At 33.8% G+C, this 17,425-nt stretch overlaps 1 protein-coding gene across 1 annotated transcript in view; it reads right to left on the reverse strand.

Moving 5' to 3' along the window:
* The window catches only part of LOC130613875 (acireductone dioxygenase-like), a 30,644-nt gene extending 15,383 nt beyond the window's left edge, over window positions 1–15,261 (reverse strand). Inside the window, exon 1 of the mRNA XM_057435230.1 lies at window positions 15,070–15,261. The gene's annotated coding sequence lies outside the window, so the exon portion shown is untranslated. The remainder of the gene's footprint in view (window positions 1–15,069) is intronic.
* Window positions 15,262–17,425: the final 2,164 nt, after the last annotated feature.

Raw genomic sequence — 17,425 nt, forward strand, 5'->3', positions numbered from 1 at the left:
CATGCTCTTCTTCAAATGTTTTTTTAAAGATTTATTTTGAATGAAAGAGTAGAGAATACTCAAAAAGAACAGCCATCTTTTTCGTAAACACAACTTCCGTTTTATGCTGGGAACTTCATTTAACAGTCCATATGCTTTGTGAATATCTAATACCGTTTCATATGTAGCGATACCTATATATATATGCTAACATAGAGTTTTTTGGCATAAGGGTATATATATTTATATCGTTATTAGCAGCGGGTTATATATTTACAGCTTATGTGCGATTTCTATGAAGTACATCCCTAATCTTTTTAGTTAAATTTTAGCGTACAACCACGTCATAAGAAAGTGACCCGTGATTTCCGTGTCGTGGACTCACAGTTTTACTCACGCAAGGGAATTAATATATAAGATAATGCAAATTGTAACTTTTAAATATTTAAATTACTGTGTTCAATTTCTTTTAGTCAATGGGAGTTTCAGTGGATTCTTCCACGGAAATTCAGATAAACTGTTAATTTCTTATATTTTTTGTAAAACTTTGAAAGGGTTGTTGTATGCAATAGACTGATTTTCTGATTTTGGTATGACGTGTTACAAACTGTACAGTGTGAAAATTTTGTAATAACGTTTTTTGTATAACTTGGTAAACTATGTTGAATTTTTTAAATGTCTGATATACTTTTTTCCCTGGTGTACTTCTGGCATGGCAAAAAGAAAGTATACATTATAGCAGATTTTGTTAGACGCCTTTGATTTTGTTGGACATTTTGCATTTTTAATTTATTTTATTTTTTGTTGCACCTGCTTATATCAACGTTCTGGTTTCAACGGGTATAAATATAAATTAATGCAGACTGGTGAGCAATCTCGATCCCAGGACTTTTTCTCTCTTTTTTCCGTCCCGTTATAAAAAAGAGACAAAGGGCTGAGGTTGGATTGTAAGTTTTAAAAATTCACATTACCATGCTGTATGTTTTTGTTTGGTATCCCTTACATGCATTTCATGAAGACATTCAGTGAATTCTTCCACGGGATTTTGGCTTGATGACGTCAGCAAAAATTTAAAACCCTTAATCTCCTCAACCGTTCATCAAAAGCACATGATTATATACATTTTCTTGATCACCGCTTTAAGCTCTACACAATAGAAGCAACGTAAAAACAAGCTTATAAATTTATTTTTTGTGGATTGGTTGCTGACGGTTCTTTTTTATTTGTATCCTGCCTCAGTGGATTTTTCCACGGGCTATCTCGCTAGTCTATATAATAATACGCTTGTGTGAGTAACCATGTGAGTCCACGACACGCAAAGTACGGGTCACTTTTTTTACGACGTGGCGTTACGCTAAAATTTACCAAGTTAAAAAAGGGCAAATCAGGGGAGACTATTTAAACTTTTAATTCTTTTTTTTCGTTATTTTAAAACATAAAACTTATTTTTTTATTTTATCAACACTAAATTTTTATTCTTATTTTTAAATGTTTCCATTTGTTTTGTTTCTTGTTTTAAAAGCCCCGTTGGTTGTTATAGATAGAATAATTTAATTTTACCCCCGGATTAATGTGCACACCGTATCTAACGGAAACAAGTTGTTTATCAACTAAAAAAGAAAAGCGCAGCGAAGAAGGTTGACTGTTTTTCAAAGTTATCCTGGAAAAAAGTTATTTCCAACAATGTTTACTCATCATAAGGTTAGATTAAAGCTTATAATTGTTTTTCTATATTTTTCATTTTTGTGTTCTGGGACCGAGGTTGCTTCCTTTTATAGAAATTCTATCGGATTCGATTATGAATGTAATTCGAATCTGAAATGTAAAAAACAACAATGTTGTATTGTTGTCGAACGAAGGTGTTAGTTAGAGATGTTTCTAACGTACGATAATTTAAATCACAAAGAGAACTGATTGGAAATGTTTCAGGTAATTGTAAGCATCTTCAATTCGTTCTCTTTAGGATTAAACGAAGTTTAGTATTCGAAGTAAAAAACTGATTGGAGATTTATAGAGAACGCTAGCAAGCTACCTACAGAGAAGTAAAAGAAAAACAGGTTCGTTGTTTAGATTATTTAGTAGAGAAATGAACTTGGGTGTACAACAAGTTTCTAGCTTTTTCTTTCAGAGCTAAATTCTCCTTAAATATTAAGTTTGTTGTTGTGTCTTGAGTCGGAAACTATTTTCTTTAAGCACTTATTTTGTGAGTACATACTCTGAAAAATGGGTTAGAAGTTTAGAATATCCTAAAAATATGTCTAGGCTTAATAGTTTGTTTTAAATATGAACATTTGTATGACGCACAAAATTGATTAAAAGTTTACTTTTTTTATTGTATATCAAACGAACTGAAATTTTTTTGTCCAAGCAATAGGCCGTTACATTTAGTAGAATTTCTATTAGCTAGCTATAGTAACTTGCTTTATTTTATTAAGGCATTAAATGTTTTCAGGCCATAATCATGTCAAGAACATATTGAGAAAAATGAGCATAGGCATAGCATTTGTCAAAGAAGTTCAGAACATCGAGGCATGTATATCCTAGAAAAGAAATTACATAAACTGTAAAAAGTAATTTTTCTGTTGTTACTGATTTTAACACTACAGACTGTGTGATTGAGTGTTATGTCGTTATAAAAAACCTAAAACCTAAAAGCTAAACTTAAATCAATGTTTACATCTGTTAAGGCCGTTTCACATTACAGAAATATATTGAATCCAATATATTGGAAATTATTGATAACTATTGAAAAATATTGCCTCAATTAATTGACATAATGTGAAACCAACTTTTGAGACACGTTCGAAAAAACATTACGCAATCGCTTTCAATACTTGTCAAGACTTTTTAATTCAAACACGGTTTGAATTAAAAAATATTGCAAGGGAAATTCTTTTGTTGTGAGAAGACTCAATTGTTCTCCGAACAATAGAAAAATCGAATCAGCAAAGTATTCGAAATTTGTCTGTCTGAAATAAACAGTAAATGAAACATACGATCGAAGATAAAAGATGGAGCAAAATAACATTTATTATTTTGAAAGTCAGCCACACGATTTTGCTACGAATGATCAAATACTATTTCCTCAAGCTACGACGCAACAGCAACATGCCGCACATGTCTTCACTCAGAGCTCACCAAAACCAACCTCGTCAATCTGGAGCCAAAACACACAAATATTCGGTCAGAGCGTGCCACAGCAACTTCAACCTTCACCCAGCCCCGTATTTCAAAATCCAGAAGATGAAACTTCTGCGAAACCTCAGAAGCGAGGAAGAAAAGGCTTGAAACATGAGAAAGTTTGGAGTAGTGGTGAAACTGAACATTTGATAAATTTGTGGTCACAACACGAAGTTCTATACAAAGTTAGTTGCCCAGGATATATGGACAAAAACAAAAAACAACTGGCACTTGTAGCGATTGCAGCCGAGCTAAATTGTAGCGAGAGTGAAGTACAAAAGTAGATGCACAGCATGAAGACTTAAATGGACATTTAAAGAGACATTTAAAGAGACAATTTGCAATAATTCGAAATATTTTCCAATATAATGAATTCAATAATTTTCAATTGATATCATTATTCATAAATATATTGCTGTCAATATTTTTCTATATATTGCTGTAATGTGAAACGGCCTTTACGTTGCCGCTTGAAATATATTCGATTCTTAAATTCGAAAACGCTGCATTGTTATCTTCTTTGATTTTATGCGTGATTTTCTTAACTATACGTTTGGGTCTGTTCCAGCTAATCTAGCAAACTTGTCGATTACAACAGGTTAACAGCTAGTATTTTATAAACGATTTTTAGGTTATAATTTATTTAGGAGTGGGAGGTAAGCTGCTTTAAGTGCATGTTTCAATTAAAATTAGCGTCACATACTTTTTAACTTGATTTTCTGAGGTATTGGTATCTTAGCAGACATAAGTTTGTTAATTTTTATACCGTGCTAATGAAAAAAAAAATTACAATGAATTTCTTTTTTTTTAGGTTCGACAACCGTCACTCTCGGCAGAGTATAAAAGAGAAGAAACTCGACAGAGTATAAAAGCTAGTTATTCAGAACATTCAGATATTCAGAATTAATTGAACTTACTGAACCTTGAACTTGAATTTACTTATCGGTGAACTTAATAGCGAAATTATTGGTGAACTTAATAGTGAACTTAATAGTGAACTTATCAGTGAATTTATTGGTGAGATTGCAAAATGACAGAGGTTTCTCTATCTTTTAAGACTTTTTTTTCTCGATCACACGCTACGAACCCCGCATATAAAAAGCTGTCGCCGTATGGTACTTTTACTTTCTGGTGATGTTGAAACTAATCCGGGGCCTTACTGGTACACAATATATGTGTAATTCCCTGTTTGCGATCGTTTGGTCGGCTTTTAAAAAAGTTTCTTTTTGGAATCCAGGTAGTCTTGATCATATCCTTTCCGAAGGAACAAAGTGGTACACAAACCTAGGATACACAAACCAGTACTTAAGCGCAAGTGAGCTCCCAAATAGTTTGGTTCTTAAAAATGAGGTCATACAATACAAAGTTTATAAAATGTTTCTCATATTAATTCAGACGATAGCACTTCATTACGCACTTTTCATAATTCATCTGAATCCGATAAAGGGCAAGGAATGCTGGGCATTATTAGCGGCCTTAGTTTTGCTATAGTTTGGGACCACCCACAAATTTATTTATTTGATCCTCATAGCCGAACTAGTTTAGGACAAATAACAGAACAGGGTACGTCAGTCGTTTTAAAATTTGATTCATTGCAACATGTTGAAAACTACATACGCGAAATATACGTCGCCCCTGGCGAAGCAATGTGTCTTGAAACTCAATATTTCAAAATACTCACAACTGAACAGATATCTGGTAACATTATGCTTAACATTCGCAGAAAAAGAAAACTAGAACAAAACAGCAAGTACCGTCAATCCGAGAGAGGCCGAGTGAAACAAAAAAATCCAATAGGCAAATATCAGAAAACGGAACGCTGCCAAGCTAAGTTGAGCAAGTCGATAAGCAAATATCGGAAAACGGAACAGGGTCAAGCTAAAGTAAAAAGGTCAATAGGCAAATATCAGAAAACAGAAAAGGGACACGCTAAGATAAAAGAGTCAATAGGCAAATATCAAAATACAGTAAATGGTCGATCCAAGCTAAGAGAGTCGAAAAGTAAATACAAAAAAACGGAACAGGGCCAAACGAAGCAAAGGGAGTCAGTAGGTAAATATCGGGAAACTCAGCAACAGGCACAAAAAACTGCAAAGAAACGCCATGCAGGGGAAGGTAACGCAAAAAAACGTAAGCGTGTTAACAATCTGCCTGATTCTGATTAAAAAATAAACCAATTGAAAAATGCATTGGGGCTATTTTATATGTATGTTTCATATGTAATTGTTCTTTATATAAGCGGTCAATTAATTTTTTTCGCCACGTCGATTATCCTGCCATTTTAGAAGAGCATTTTCGCTTCAGAGTACAAAGTTTTGATGGCAAAGAACACATATGTGCAACATGCCATTCAAAACTTACAAAAGGAAAAATTTCTTCCCAGGCTGTATCTCATAATCTCCAAATGTTTGATCTCCCAGAATCAATGAGCACATTACGACGATTAGAAAAAATTATTATATCTAAAAGAATTTTATTTAAACGAATTGCAATAATGCCTAAAGGTCAGTGTCCTAAAATAAAAGGTGCAATATGTAATGTTCCAATAAAAGCCGATGAAAAAAGCAATGTTTTACCAAGAGGGAAAGGATAATAATAATAATGGTGTAGTGCAAGTTGCGTTAAAGAAAAAACTGAATTTCAAATCTAACGTTTATTTAGAATCGGTAAGGCCAGATGTTATTCGGGAAGTTCTTTGTTATCTGAAACTCGTTAACCCTCTTTATTCAAATATTGAAATTAATCTTACAAACATACCATCTTCCTGGATTAATTTAACATCAGAACATGAAACTGGAGAAAGTGAAAATGAAATGAACGTTGATTTTGCAATAAAATCGACAACACATAATAATATCGGTGATGTCAATAACAAGAATAAAGATTACCTGGACAATAGCGAAGAAGAGAATGAAAACCCGTGAAGAACTTTCCCACCCCTATTTATTTCCAATAGGAAAGTACCACTTTCCCCGACCAAGTATTTCAACCAAAGATTACTGAATTATAGACAGAAGTTTGCCTCTGATACTATTCTCTGATACTATTCTGTGCTCATGCAGTGACTCAACATCTTAATTTAAATAGTCGCATAAAAATCGCTATGCAAAAAATTAAAGCGGATGGTCTTACAGCTGGAATGATGTCTACGAATTTTAAAGAAAGAGTTAAATCATTTATAGCCGGTGACGACGCTTTCACGTTTATAAACACGTTGAAAGGAACTCCTGCATATTGGAAACGATTTCTCTTTGAAGTTTTGGTTATGGTAAAACAGCTAGGACTTCCAACATTTTTTATTTTTTATTACTTTTTATTACTTTTATTACTTTGTTCAGACTTAAGATGAAACGAACTGGTTAAAATCATTACTAAATTAAAAGGTAATGACATATCTGAAGAAGAAATCTAAAATTTAAATTATTACTAAAGAACAGAGATTCTTAACAGTAATCCAGTTCTTCTAGCAAGACATTTCCAATACAGAGTTGAGACGTTTTTTAAAACCATAGTTGTCAACGGACCGTTAGGTAATTCTTCTTCTTCTTCTTCTTCTTCTTCTTCTTCTTCTTCTTCTTCTTCTTCTTCTTCTTCTTCTTCTTCTTCTTCTTCTTCTTCTTCTTCTTCTTCTTCTTCTTCTTCTTCTTCTTCTTCTTCTTCTTCTTCTTCTTCTTCTTCTTCTTCTTCTTCTTCTTCTTCTTCTTCTTCTTCTTCTTCTTCTTCTTCTTCTTCTTCTTCTTCTTCTTCTTCTTCTTCTTCTTCTTCTTCTTCTTCTTCTTCTTCTTCTTCTTCTTCTTCTTCTTCTTCTTCTTCTTCTTCTTCTTCTTCTTCTTCTTCTTCTTCTTCTTCTTCTTCTTCTTCTTCTTCTTCTTCTTCTTCTTCTTCTTCTTCTTCTTCTTCTTCTTCTTCTTCTTCTTCTTCTTCTTCTTCCTTTATAAGTGTATGTGCGTGCGTTAGACACAAGGACAAAAGACAAAAATGTGACAAAGTTGTAGAAAAACTCAAAAGAGCTAAAAGGACAGCACAGAAAATTGAAACTCAAAAATCTCAAACATTGAAAAACTGAAAATATGAAGTAAAAAAAAATAAAATCGAATTGCAAGCTTATTTGAAAAACCTAAATAAATAGTTTATTTAAATATTCATAAAAAATATTGGCATCACTTTCGCCTCTAACCTTGATTGACAGATCATTATAAATTTTGCTCCCATATAGTAAAAATACTTTTTTCCAAACTCAAGCTTACATTTTGGAAGTTTTATTAAGTTCTGGTTATTCCGTGTATTTGTTGTGTGACTCTGAATTTCGAAATAACCTTGAAAGTTTGGACAAACGTCACCATTTAAGCACTTTCGTACAAAAATTATTGTTTTCTACTTGACGATGTTTTCGGTGGACGGCAGTTCTTTTCTGATAATCTGCTTTGCATGTTGTTCCAATGATCCCAGTTTGGACGATTGTGTTCTCGTGAGATGCAGCTTTACCATGTTCGTATACGTCAGTATTGGAAGAATCGTAGATAAGTAAATTCGCATAGCTGCAACCTTGGTGAAATAAGGTCGAAGTTTGACCATTAAATTAATGCGATTTGAACATTTTTTGTACGATGCATCAAGTCATCATTCAGCGTCAAACTTTTATCGTGAACGTGTCCAAGGTAAGTGTAAGAGTTGGTGTTATTAACAATTTTATTTCTGTTCCATACTCGGAGAGGATGCGGTTGAGCTGCGATTCTCTACGACGTTCCAAAAAGCATTACCTCTGTTTTTCCAACGTTCATGTTAATAACCAATTCATTTTCATCAAGATATTTAGCAACTCTTTCAAACTCTTCTGTCAGTGTTGTTTCGATTGACTGTGAATTCTTTTCCGCACAATAAGTGACGGTGTCATCGGCATACATTACAGTTTTTGTAAATGAAAGATGGTCGACACAATCATTGAAAAATACAACAAAAAGCAGCGGCCCCAACATCGATCCTGTGGGACATCTGTGAAACACGATTCATTATTAGATGTTTGATTTTGCATCTGAACGTATTGACTTCTAGCAAACAAATAATCCATAAACCATTTCAATTCTACTCCTGTTACACCATACGTCTGCAGTTTATTCAATAATGTTCCATTGCTCAGCGTATCAAACGTCTTCGATAAGTCTATGAAAGCTGCTCCCACTAGTAGTCCACTGTTTACTTTCTTTCGAATGTCATCCAACAATACAGTTGTTGCCATATTGGTCGATTTGTTACACCGATATCCAAACTGGCAATCGGTCAACAGTTTTTCGTTTTCTAAAAACTCAAGTAATTGAATATGAATAGCTTTTTCTAACACTTTCGATAGTACCAGTAAAATGGAAATTGGGCGATAAATTTGCTGGATCACTAGTCGCACCTTTCTTGTGAAGAGGAACTACACGTGCAATTTCGCAGATTGTTGGGACAGTGCTAGTACGTATTGATAAGTTGAGTATAAAACATATCGGTTGAGATATATGTTGATATAATCCAGGTGGAAATTCATCTAAACCAACGGCTTTTTTCCTTTTGAAAGATTTTAATTGGTTTAAAACAAATACGTTGGAAACGTACTGGAAACGAAATACCTTTTCAGTGCGTCTTCGATATTTCTGTTGGGGTTTCCAAACAAAGTTTGTTAGTAAAATTGCATTTTTCTTCATAATATCAACCGCTGTTGCGAAATACTTGCTACATTTGTGAGCAAAAGATGTATCAGCTGGACTAATTGCTACTTTTGTTGGAAAAATACTCCTTATGCATTTTCAAAATCCCTTCGAATCACCAGCATGTTCCTGAAAAAGTTTTTAGTGATAAGAACTTCTTGCAGATTTTACTTTGTAGTTGGCGGTATTACGAAGTTTTTTGTATAATATCTAGTCTTCTTCCTTTTTGTATTTTTTCGCTTTTTTCAATACATGGTCTCGATCAGTAATAGGTTTTTTCAAATCCTGAGTGAGCCATTGACACGCCCTTCCCCTTATTCTTTTCACGATATATGGTGCATGTCGTTTTGGTGAAATATCTTCATTCTTTTTCTACTTGTAAATGCTTGAATATTACCAATGAAACCCCCATCACATACACAAGCAGGTTCGCTTTCAACTCCAATTTCAAGAGTTGAATTTCAGGTTAGAGGTAGCCCACACATCCACTCTTTATTATGGGTTGTCAATGCACCAATTTTACGTAGCGATAACAAAAAAGAAAATATTGCCTTTGTGGATAACATAGTTAAATGTCAGCTTCCTAATAAAGACAGCAACCCAGATCTCCAAAATAGCTTCGACATATCAAACATATCCTCATTCTAAATCTTGTCGTAAATATAAAAACAAGAATTGTCGATACTCTTTCGGCAAGTTTTTTACAGACCGTACAATTGTTGCTGAGCCTTTATCTCAAAGAAAGAAATAGAAACACGATTAAAAGAAAGAAAGGCTATACTAGAGAAAGTAAAAACTTACATAGATCAAATTTGAATCCAAGATTCAACAATATTCTTCATCCAGATGAAACGAATTATAACCAACCAGGTACAATTGAACAAATCCTTCAAAGTTTAGCCATAACAAAGAAAGAATATGAAAACGCACTAAGCATCTCACCTGATACTGGATTTCAAATTCACTTCCGAAGGCTTTCAGATTCTTGTTTTATCAATAATTTATTTGCTGAGGGTTTGAAGGCATGGGAAGCTAACATAGACATTCAACCTGTTCTTGATTATTATAAATCAGTTTTTTACATGTGTGCTTTTTTGTCGAAAGTTGAAAATGAATCTTCAGAGGCAATGAAAAAAGCTGCATCGCAAGCACTAGAAACTGGTGATTCTTTATTTGAACAGATGAAGTCAATTGCAAATGCGTATGATGATGCGTATCGAAATCATCGCGAAATGTCAGTTCAAAAAGCAGTAGCTATTATAATGCCAAAAATATGGTTACGAAAGACATTTCCAGCTGTAGTTTTTGCAAATAGTAACATTCCTGAGAAGCGATACAGGGTATGTCGTAATGAAGAAGAAATCTTAAGCTTACCACCAGACAGTATGGATATTTTTAAACGAAATATGTTGGATAGATCCATGGATAGACCAAATTTAGAATTTAAAAAAGGCAGATACCCCATGTTGGAACAAATGTGTTATGCTGAGTTCTTGTCAAGCTACTCTATGAAAATAAAACCGAAACCAGAAGATAAAAATGACAGCTAACCAGAAGTACTTGAAATAATAGCTGATACTCACATGGAATCTCCTTATCCGAAAAATCTACCTCTTATGTCCTCAAAAGAAATATTGTCTTTAACGAAAAGAAAAATGCATTCTAAGGTACCATGTGCCTAGTCGAGGGAAAAATCCAGAAGGGTATGCACATCATTTGCTCTTTATGTTTTATCCTTTTCGCTAGGAAGCAGAATTGTTAAGTGAAAACTCGGGTACTTACACAGAGAAATTATTGGAAAACGGTGTATTAGAAATTATAAATACAAATAAAAGAATATGAGAACCATTTGGTGAACTTGTTGAAGAAGTAATGATAAATTTTCACGCACGTGTAAATAATCTTGATTCTTTCGCCGAACAGAAAACGACGATGTTTCTGATGAGATTTGTAATATAGCCATGACACATCTATTACTGAGCCTGGAATTTCCGACGACGAACTCCATGAAAAGATTTGAACATTAAATAAAACACAAAGGCATATTTTTAAAGTGGTAAATGATTGGGTTAGAACTTACGTAAAAGGTTTAGCATGTAACGCACACCTTAAAATTAAGCCAATTCACATTTTATTAACAGGAAGTGCAGGTTGTGGAAAGTCCCATTTAATAACAACAATTTCTGACATGCTAAATAAAACACTTTCCTATCGTGCAGGAAACTTAGAAAAGGATAAAATTCTCATTTTAGCACCAACCGGTGTTGCTGCCAATTAATATAGAGGAAAATACAATACATTCAGCCTTAGGTATACCAGCGGATAGAAGTTTCACTAAAAACATTTCTAGGTTAAGTGATAAAAAGAAATGTATGCTGCGAAACAATTCAGAACTAAGCGTTATTCTAATAGATGAAATCTCAATGGTTTCAAACAAGCTACTTTTATATATTCATCAACGGCTAACCGAAATATTTGGATGCGCAGATGACATTCCATTTGCAGGAATATCTGTTATATAGCATGTGGCGATTTCTACCAACTTCCACCAATTTAAGCAAGGGCAGTTTACGCAGAATACAAAGATGCATTATTAAATCTTTCACATTGCTGGAAGCATTTTAAGATTGCTGAACTAACGGAAGTTATGAGATAGCGTGATGATCAACATTTGATTGAATTATTAAACAATATCAGAGTGGGAAAATTAGAAACGCGACACGAAGATTTACTAAAATCTAAATTTATTTCACCAAATGACCCACATTACCCCCAAAATGCAATTCATATATTTGCTGAAAATTAACCCGCCTCTAAGCATAACAAAAAAATTCCTAATAGCATAACAACGGACGAATTAAATATCGAAGCTATTGACAAAATTCCAGAAAATATACCCGTGCAATTAGTCCAAAATCTTAATTCTCGCACTCAAATGGAAACAGGTGGACTTGCGCGAAACCTTTTGTTAAAACTTCAGGCAAAAGTCATGTTGACGTCAAATATTGATGTATCTGATAAACTCATTAACGGACAGATAGGTACTGTTCATCGGTTGAAAACCGATAGCTCAGGAAATGTAACAAGAATATATTTGAAAATGGAAGACATATATACTGGACTTCCATATGCTATTCAAGAAAATGTTGTTCCAATTAATAGAGTAGAGAAAGAAATCAAATTTAACAAACATAATCCATCTTCACCTTCCATGAAACGGCTGCAATTCCCACTAATGCTGTCATGGGCCTGCACTTTTCACAAGGTTTAAGGAAAAACGTTTGATAAAATTGTTGTCTGTTTTGATTTATTAAAACAACGAGCCTTTCACTCAGGACAAATCTATGTTGCATTAAGTCGAGTCACAAGTTTAGACGGTTTATACCTAATGGGTACATTTGCTAAGTCAACCATTAAGTCACACACACGAGCAACAGAGCAATACAACTACATGCGAGAACTCTCAAAATTGACACAAAAAGAAACTGGTGTAATTAGCGAAAATCCTATTATGGTCACTTTGCTTAATACAAGATCCAAGCATAAAAACGATATTAAGTCCGATCGCGTTTTCATGGAAAGTGATTTATTATGCCTAACGGAAATTCAGATACCATGGAACTCACATTGCGACTCAAAACTAGATTACTTTACTCTAATTCCAAACAACAATGTGGACAAATTTTCTAGTCTTTTAGTTGGTCATAATAAAACTATAGAATTGTCTGATATTGTAAAAATTCCAGGTGAAATACTTTTTAGAATGACAAAAAGAACGTTTCACGAAAACGCTATTCATGTTTTGCTTCTATATCGTAAAAATTCCCTCAATAGAGATTATAGCTTATTCAACATTTTTTGGGAAATGAAACTGTTGATATTATACTCGGAGATTTTAATGTGAATGCATTTAGCGATGAAAACTATTTCCTTGGTTTTCTTACTGGATATAAACAAGTCGTAACCTCGCCAACTCATATACCAGGTTCCATTATTGACCATGTCTATATCCGTGGGAATGTTTTAAATACTTTTAATGTCAAGACCTTCGTTAAAACTGTCTTTTTCAGTGATCACGATGCAATCAGGCTTAAACTCTCTCTCTGATTTGAAAAAAACAACCTATGGAACATAAAATCTTTACAGACGACTTCAAACAACTTTTTTCTTCGTGTTTTTAACCTCCTTTATTTTTTTTTGCATTTTAAAGTTTTAAATTAATACTGTCCTCGATCGCAACGCATATAATTGCTTTCCAACATGTTTGCTTAAGGCGGAAATCTTCAAGCCGCAGGACTTCTTGTTTGTTTTGTTCTTGTATGAATAGTGAGAGTGGAGTCAAATTTTGAAAACATTTCTTCCGACAAAGGGTGTAGTGACTTCTGTTTATTTTTAATTATATTTAATTATATTACGCATATAAAACTATACTATGAACTATATCATAAAAATAGAGATTTTTATTATTTACGTCAGTTTATTGGTTTTGAAAAGCACGTAAAGCACGTAAGCACGTAAAGCACGTAAAGCACGTTAAGCACGTAAGCACGTCGAGCACGTAATTTAGCAGACTCTAATATATCCCTTAATGGTTCGGCTCTTTTGCAAACAGAATCTCAGAATGTCTAAGGCAACTTTTTAATCTGAAGCTGTCTACATAAATCCAGAAATTATTCTGCCTTTCTCTTCACTTCCTTGTTTTTTCCATTGGATTCAGAACACCACAAAAATGAATGTTTTCCCATAAACTGGATTTAAAATCTAACAATGAACTATGCATGTTTTTATTTATAAGAAAATTTTTTATCAGATAATGAGCTTCAAAAAAATCCTTAGCCTCAGCGTGTTAAAATCCAATTTTTGGAGTCTTTGATATTTAAATTTACAGTTACTAAATATTTTTTCTTTAATAAAAATAAATGCCCCAAAACAAAGAAAATAGAGGAAAAATATATAAAAAAAATTAGGAAAATTTCAACCTATAGATGACTTGCCAATGTTTACAAAAGTTAAAAAGTTTGCGGTTTTTTGCACATGCGCAAGCATTTCTGCAGGCAGAAAATATGAACAACAGACCACAATAATCAAAGAAATACATCCAAAAAACAAATATTTGCTTGAAATCTTTTAGGAAGAATTAGAAGAATATAGTTAACATTTAATTCCAGTTCCCCTTGGATCTTATGCTACCCAAAAAAATCTTTAATCTGCATTAATAACCATTTTTCCCCGTGCGAGTCCTGCTTTTTTACCTACACAAATGTGCGAGCATGCCTATTGTTCTTAAAATGAAATCAAGTTAAATTTGATAAGGAAATAAATGCTCAAGTAAAAAAACCGGTTCTTTTTATAAAAAAAATGTCTCTAAGTTCCGCAAACAAAATTTCTATTCAGGAATCTAGCTAAACTATATCACAGTATTATGTAACCTGTTAACAAAACAGCAGAACCTTTTTTACAAACTTTAAAGACGCTTACTATAGTTACCAAGATAACTTTTCTTGTATATTTTACTCAAGAGACAATACAATATGTTAATACGTTTTCTGTTGCTGGGACATAAAATTTGTGGTCGCTAAAGTTCCGCCATTGTTAGTCGCATAAATTAACGTATGATATGTTCGCAAAATCTGGCCATATATTGGAAAAAACGCTCAACTATACCAGGGTTTTTTTCGCCGTTTCTCTAATATCAAAAAGGCAAAAAACCCTGGGAACGAGTGTGATTCATAATTAGATAAAGGTCTGTCATTGATTTTGTCCTATCCTTCCTGCCTCGCTGTTTGTTTACGGCATGATGCCGTTTTAAATTTCCAATGCTCGCCACAGATCACGTGAACACTATGGTTTTACATTGCCGTGAACAATATGAATCACACAGCAATAAATAGTATGCTATCACACAGTTGTGAACAATATAGTATCACACTGCCGTGAACAATAAGATATTACACAGTTATGAACAATATGGAGTCACACAGTTGTAAACAATTTGGAATCACCATCCCCCCAGAGCTGTTTGACATAAACGAGGTTCACTTTCAAATGCAAAAACACATTTAGAGCACTGGGAACAAAAGAATGGTAAAAGCGTAGATTTGATATAAGAAACGAATTTCCAACACCGTGGTCCTATTGCAGGATCAAAGATGCTTCACACATTTATATCAACTTGATGGAAATTACTGTCCTAAAATTTAATAAACAAATCTCATTAACTCACCTGCCTGAGTCGTGAACTAAAATAAATATTATACGATTAATATCTTCCAGAAAGCAAGTTCAAATCTTTCTCAAGCTTTAACTCTGTCGAAACGTTTAGCAGCTTCTTTTTGAGATGTTAAAATGTGCACACACGAGCTATGTGAAAAAAACAATTTTCTTAACGTGCTCTTATAAACGTCAGTAAGATTAAATAATACGGTTATGTGACGAAAGTAATTAATTATTTAATACTTATTGATCATTTGAGGCTGCGTTGTCACGTCTCCTTCATATAGACTCCCACTATTTTCCGTGGCAGCTTTTTTGTATCCGGAGAGAGAATGTTTTGTTAGCGCAGACAACTTCAGCGGGATAGATTTCGTGGCAGGTAGTTTTTAATCACGAATCAAATTCACGAAAGAAATCTTGGCGAGCCGAGCTGTTAGCTTATACTCGAAGGGTTGTATTGCGAACGTGACGAGAAGGGTTACTGTTGAGACATTCGCGATGAGACAAACTGACCGAACTGTTGTAAACAGTCACGTTTATTTTGATGAAGCGAAGATGTCAACACAAATGTGATTAGCCATTATTAATTATGTTTTGGCGACAAAGGAATCTTGGCACATGATTGCGTTTAGACATCATGGACAACTTTTATTCTCTTTTTTGTCAGGTAACTGAATAGTGCTGAATAATTTAAACGTCACATTTTTTAACAAATAAAAACTCGAAGTAATATTAAACTGCACAACATATCTCTTAAATTGAGAACACCTTGTCCCTGTTTTATATTTCTCAAAATCCAAAAGTTTTTTGTGGAAGCGCCATGCTTTGTTATCATACATGGGTATGCCAAAGGAACCTATGGCTAAATGAACTTTGAACTTTTTTGCGCTGACGCTATTAAAATGCGGTTTTGGTTACATGAATATAAAAATTACGTTTCCTGGACATAAAAAATCTTGTCGCCATATTCGAAAGTAGTGGAAACTTTTTAAACACGAACAGAAAAAAACAGTACGGCTATTTTTTAAACAAATGAGTCTAACTTTATAAAAAAAGAACAGAAATCTCCACTTAATATTCTCCATCGTTATAAAGGAGAAAACGAAATAATAATAAGAAGAATGTTTTATAATTAAAACATTCTTACATATTACATATTCTTACATGGCAAAATGTTTTGGTGTTCAAATTTTTGCTCCCAAAAGCCAATTTGGTTCGCACATATTTTTTGTTGATTTGTGACGTCACACGGCGTACATAGCCTCAACAGGATTGTAAGACGATGAAAGATTCATTCACTTCTTCGTCTTCTCGGAGTGATTAAAATTTATCTCGAGGTTCGAGCGATGTAAAAGACAAGCTAAAATCTAGAAGAAAAACATCCTCGTAAAAAAAATAATTTCCAAGAATTTGACATGCGAAAACAGGTAAAGAAATTGTTTTGCTTTGCTTTCACCATAGTCATAAGAAAGAAAGATAGTCTGGCATCAAACAATGGCTCATTGTTCATACTCTTTCATATGCTAATTTTTCGAGCCGAGATCTCCGACCCTACACGATACTTCAAAATGGCTGCCTTGCGAGAAGGGTGTTACCTATGTTTTGAACTTTCCGCTTGGTTTTTGAAGTTTTTTCTCAATATGCCGGGAGAAAACTGTGCAATTCTTGGTTGTTCTGTGTCCAGGAAACATAAACTTAGTTTGTCAAAGTTCCACTGGCTAACAACGAAGTAAACAAAAGTGGGGCGCTGATCTCATCAATGTTATTACGAAGTACAGAGAGATAGACCAATCTCTAAGAGACCGCATACAAAGTCGCAAATTGTATATATGTGAAAGACACTTCACGGAGGACGACTATTATGTGTGTAAGTAGAACTATTTTGTTTTCTTTTTTATGGTGTTCCTTGGTTTCCCTGCAGGCAAAAGAACCTTCTGCCAACAGACTTGCATGCAAAAATGCACATTTGTGCTGGGGCTGCTGTACTCAACTTGCTATATTCTCCTGACTGTTTAGATCCAACACAAAAAGCATTGAAAGAAGGAGCTTTACCAACGTTGAACCTTCCTGAAAAAAGTGTGAGCTCTAGCAGTACCTTCACATCATCCATCAGATCTCCAACATCAATTCAGAAACGTGAAGAATTTATGGTTTTACAACAGTTATCTCCTCCTAATTCTCCACCCATGTCTGTATATAAAGATTTTTTTGACTTCACACATCGAATCAAAAAATTATCTTTGGCTAGTTGCTGGAATATCAAATGTGAAGAAGATGTTATTACTGTGACTTGTACCTCTGATTGTCATGTATTACCAAAGTATGAAATGTTTTATTGATACATCACTATCATATTCTATAAGAGT

This window comes from Hydractinia symbiolongicarpus, chromosome 11, assembly GCF_029227915.1.
Source record: "Hydractinia symbiolongicarpus strain clone_291-10 chromosome 11, HSymV2.1, whole genome shotgun sequence".
In the NCBI taxonomy this organism is placed as follows: domain Eukaryota; kingdom Metazoa; phylum Cnidaria; class Hydrozoa; order Anthoathecata; family Hydractiniidae; genus Hydractinia; species Hydractinia symbiolongicarpus.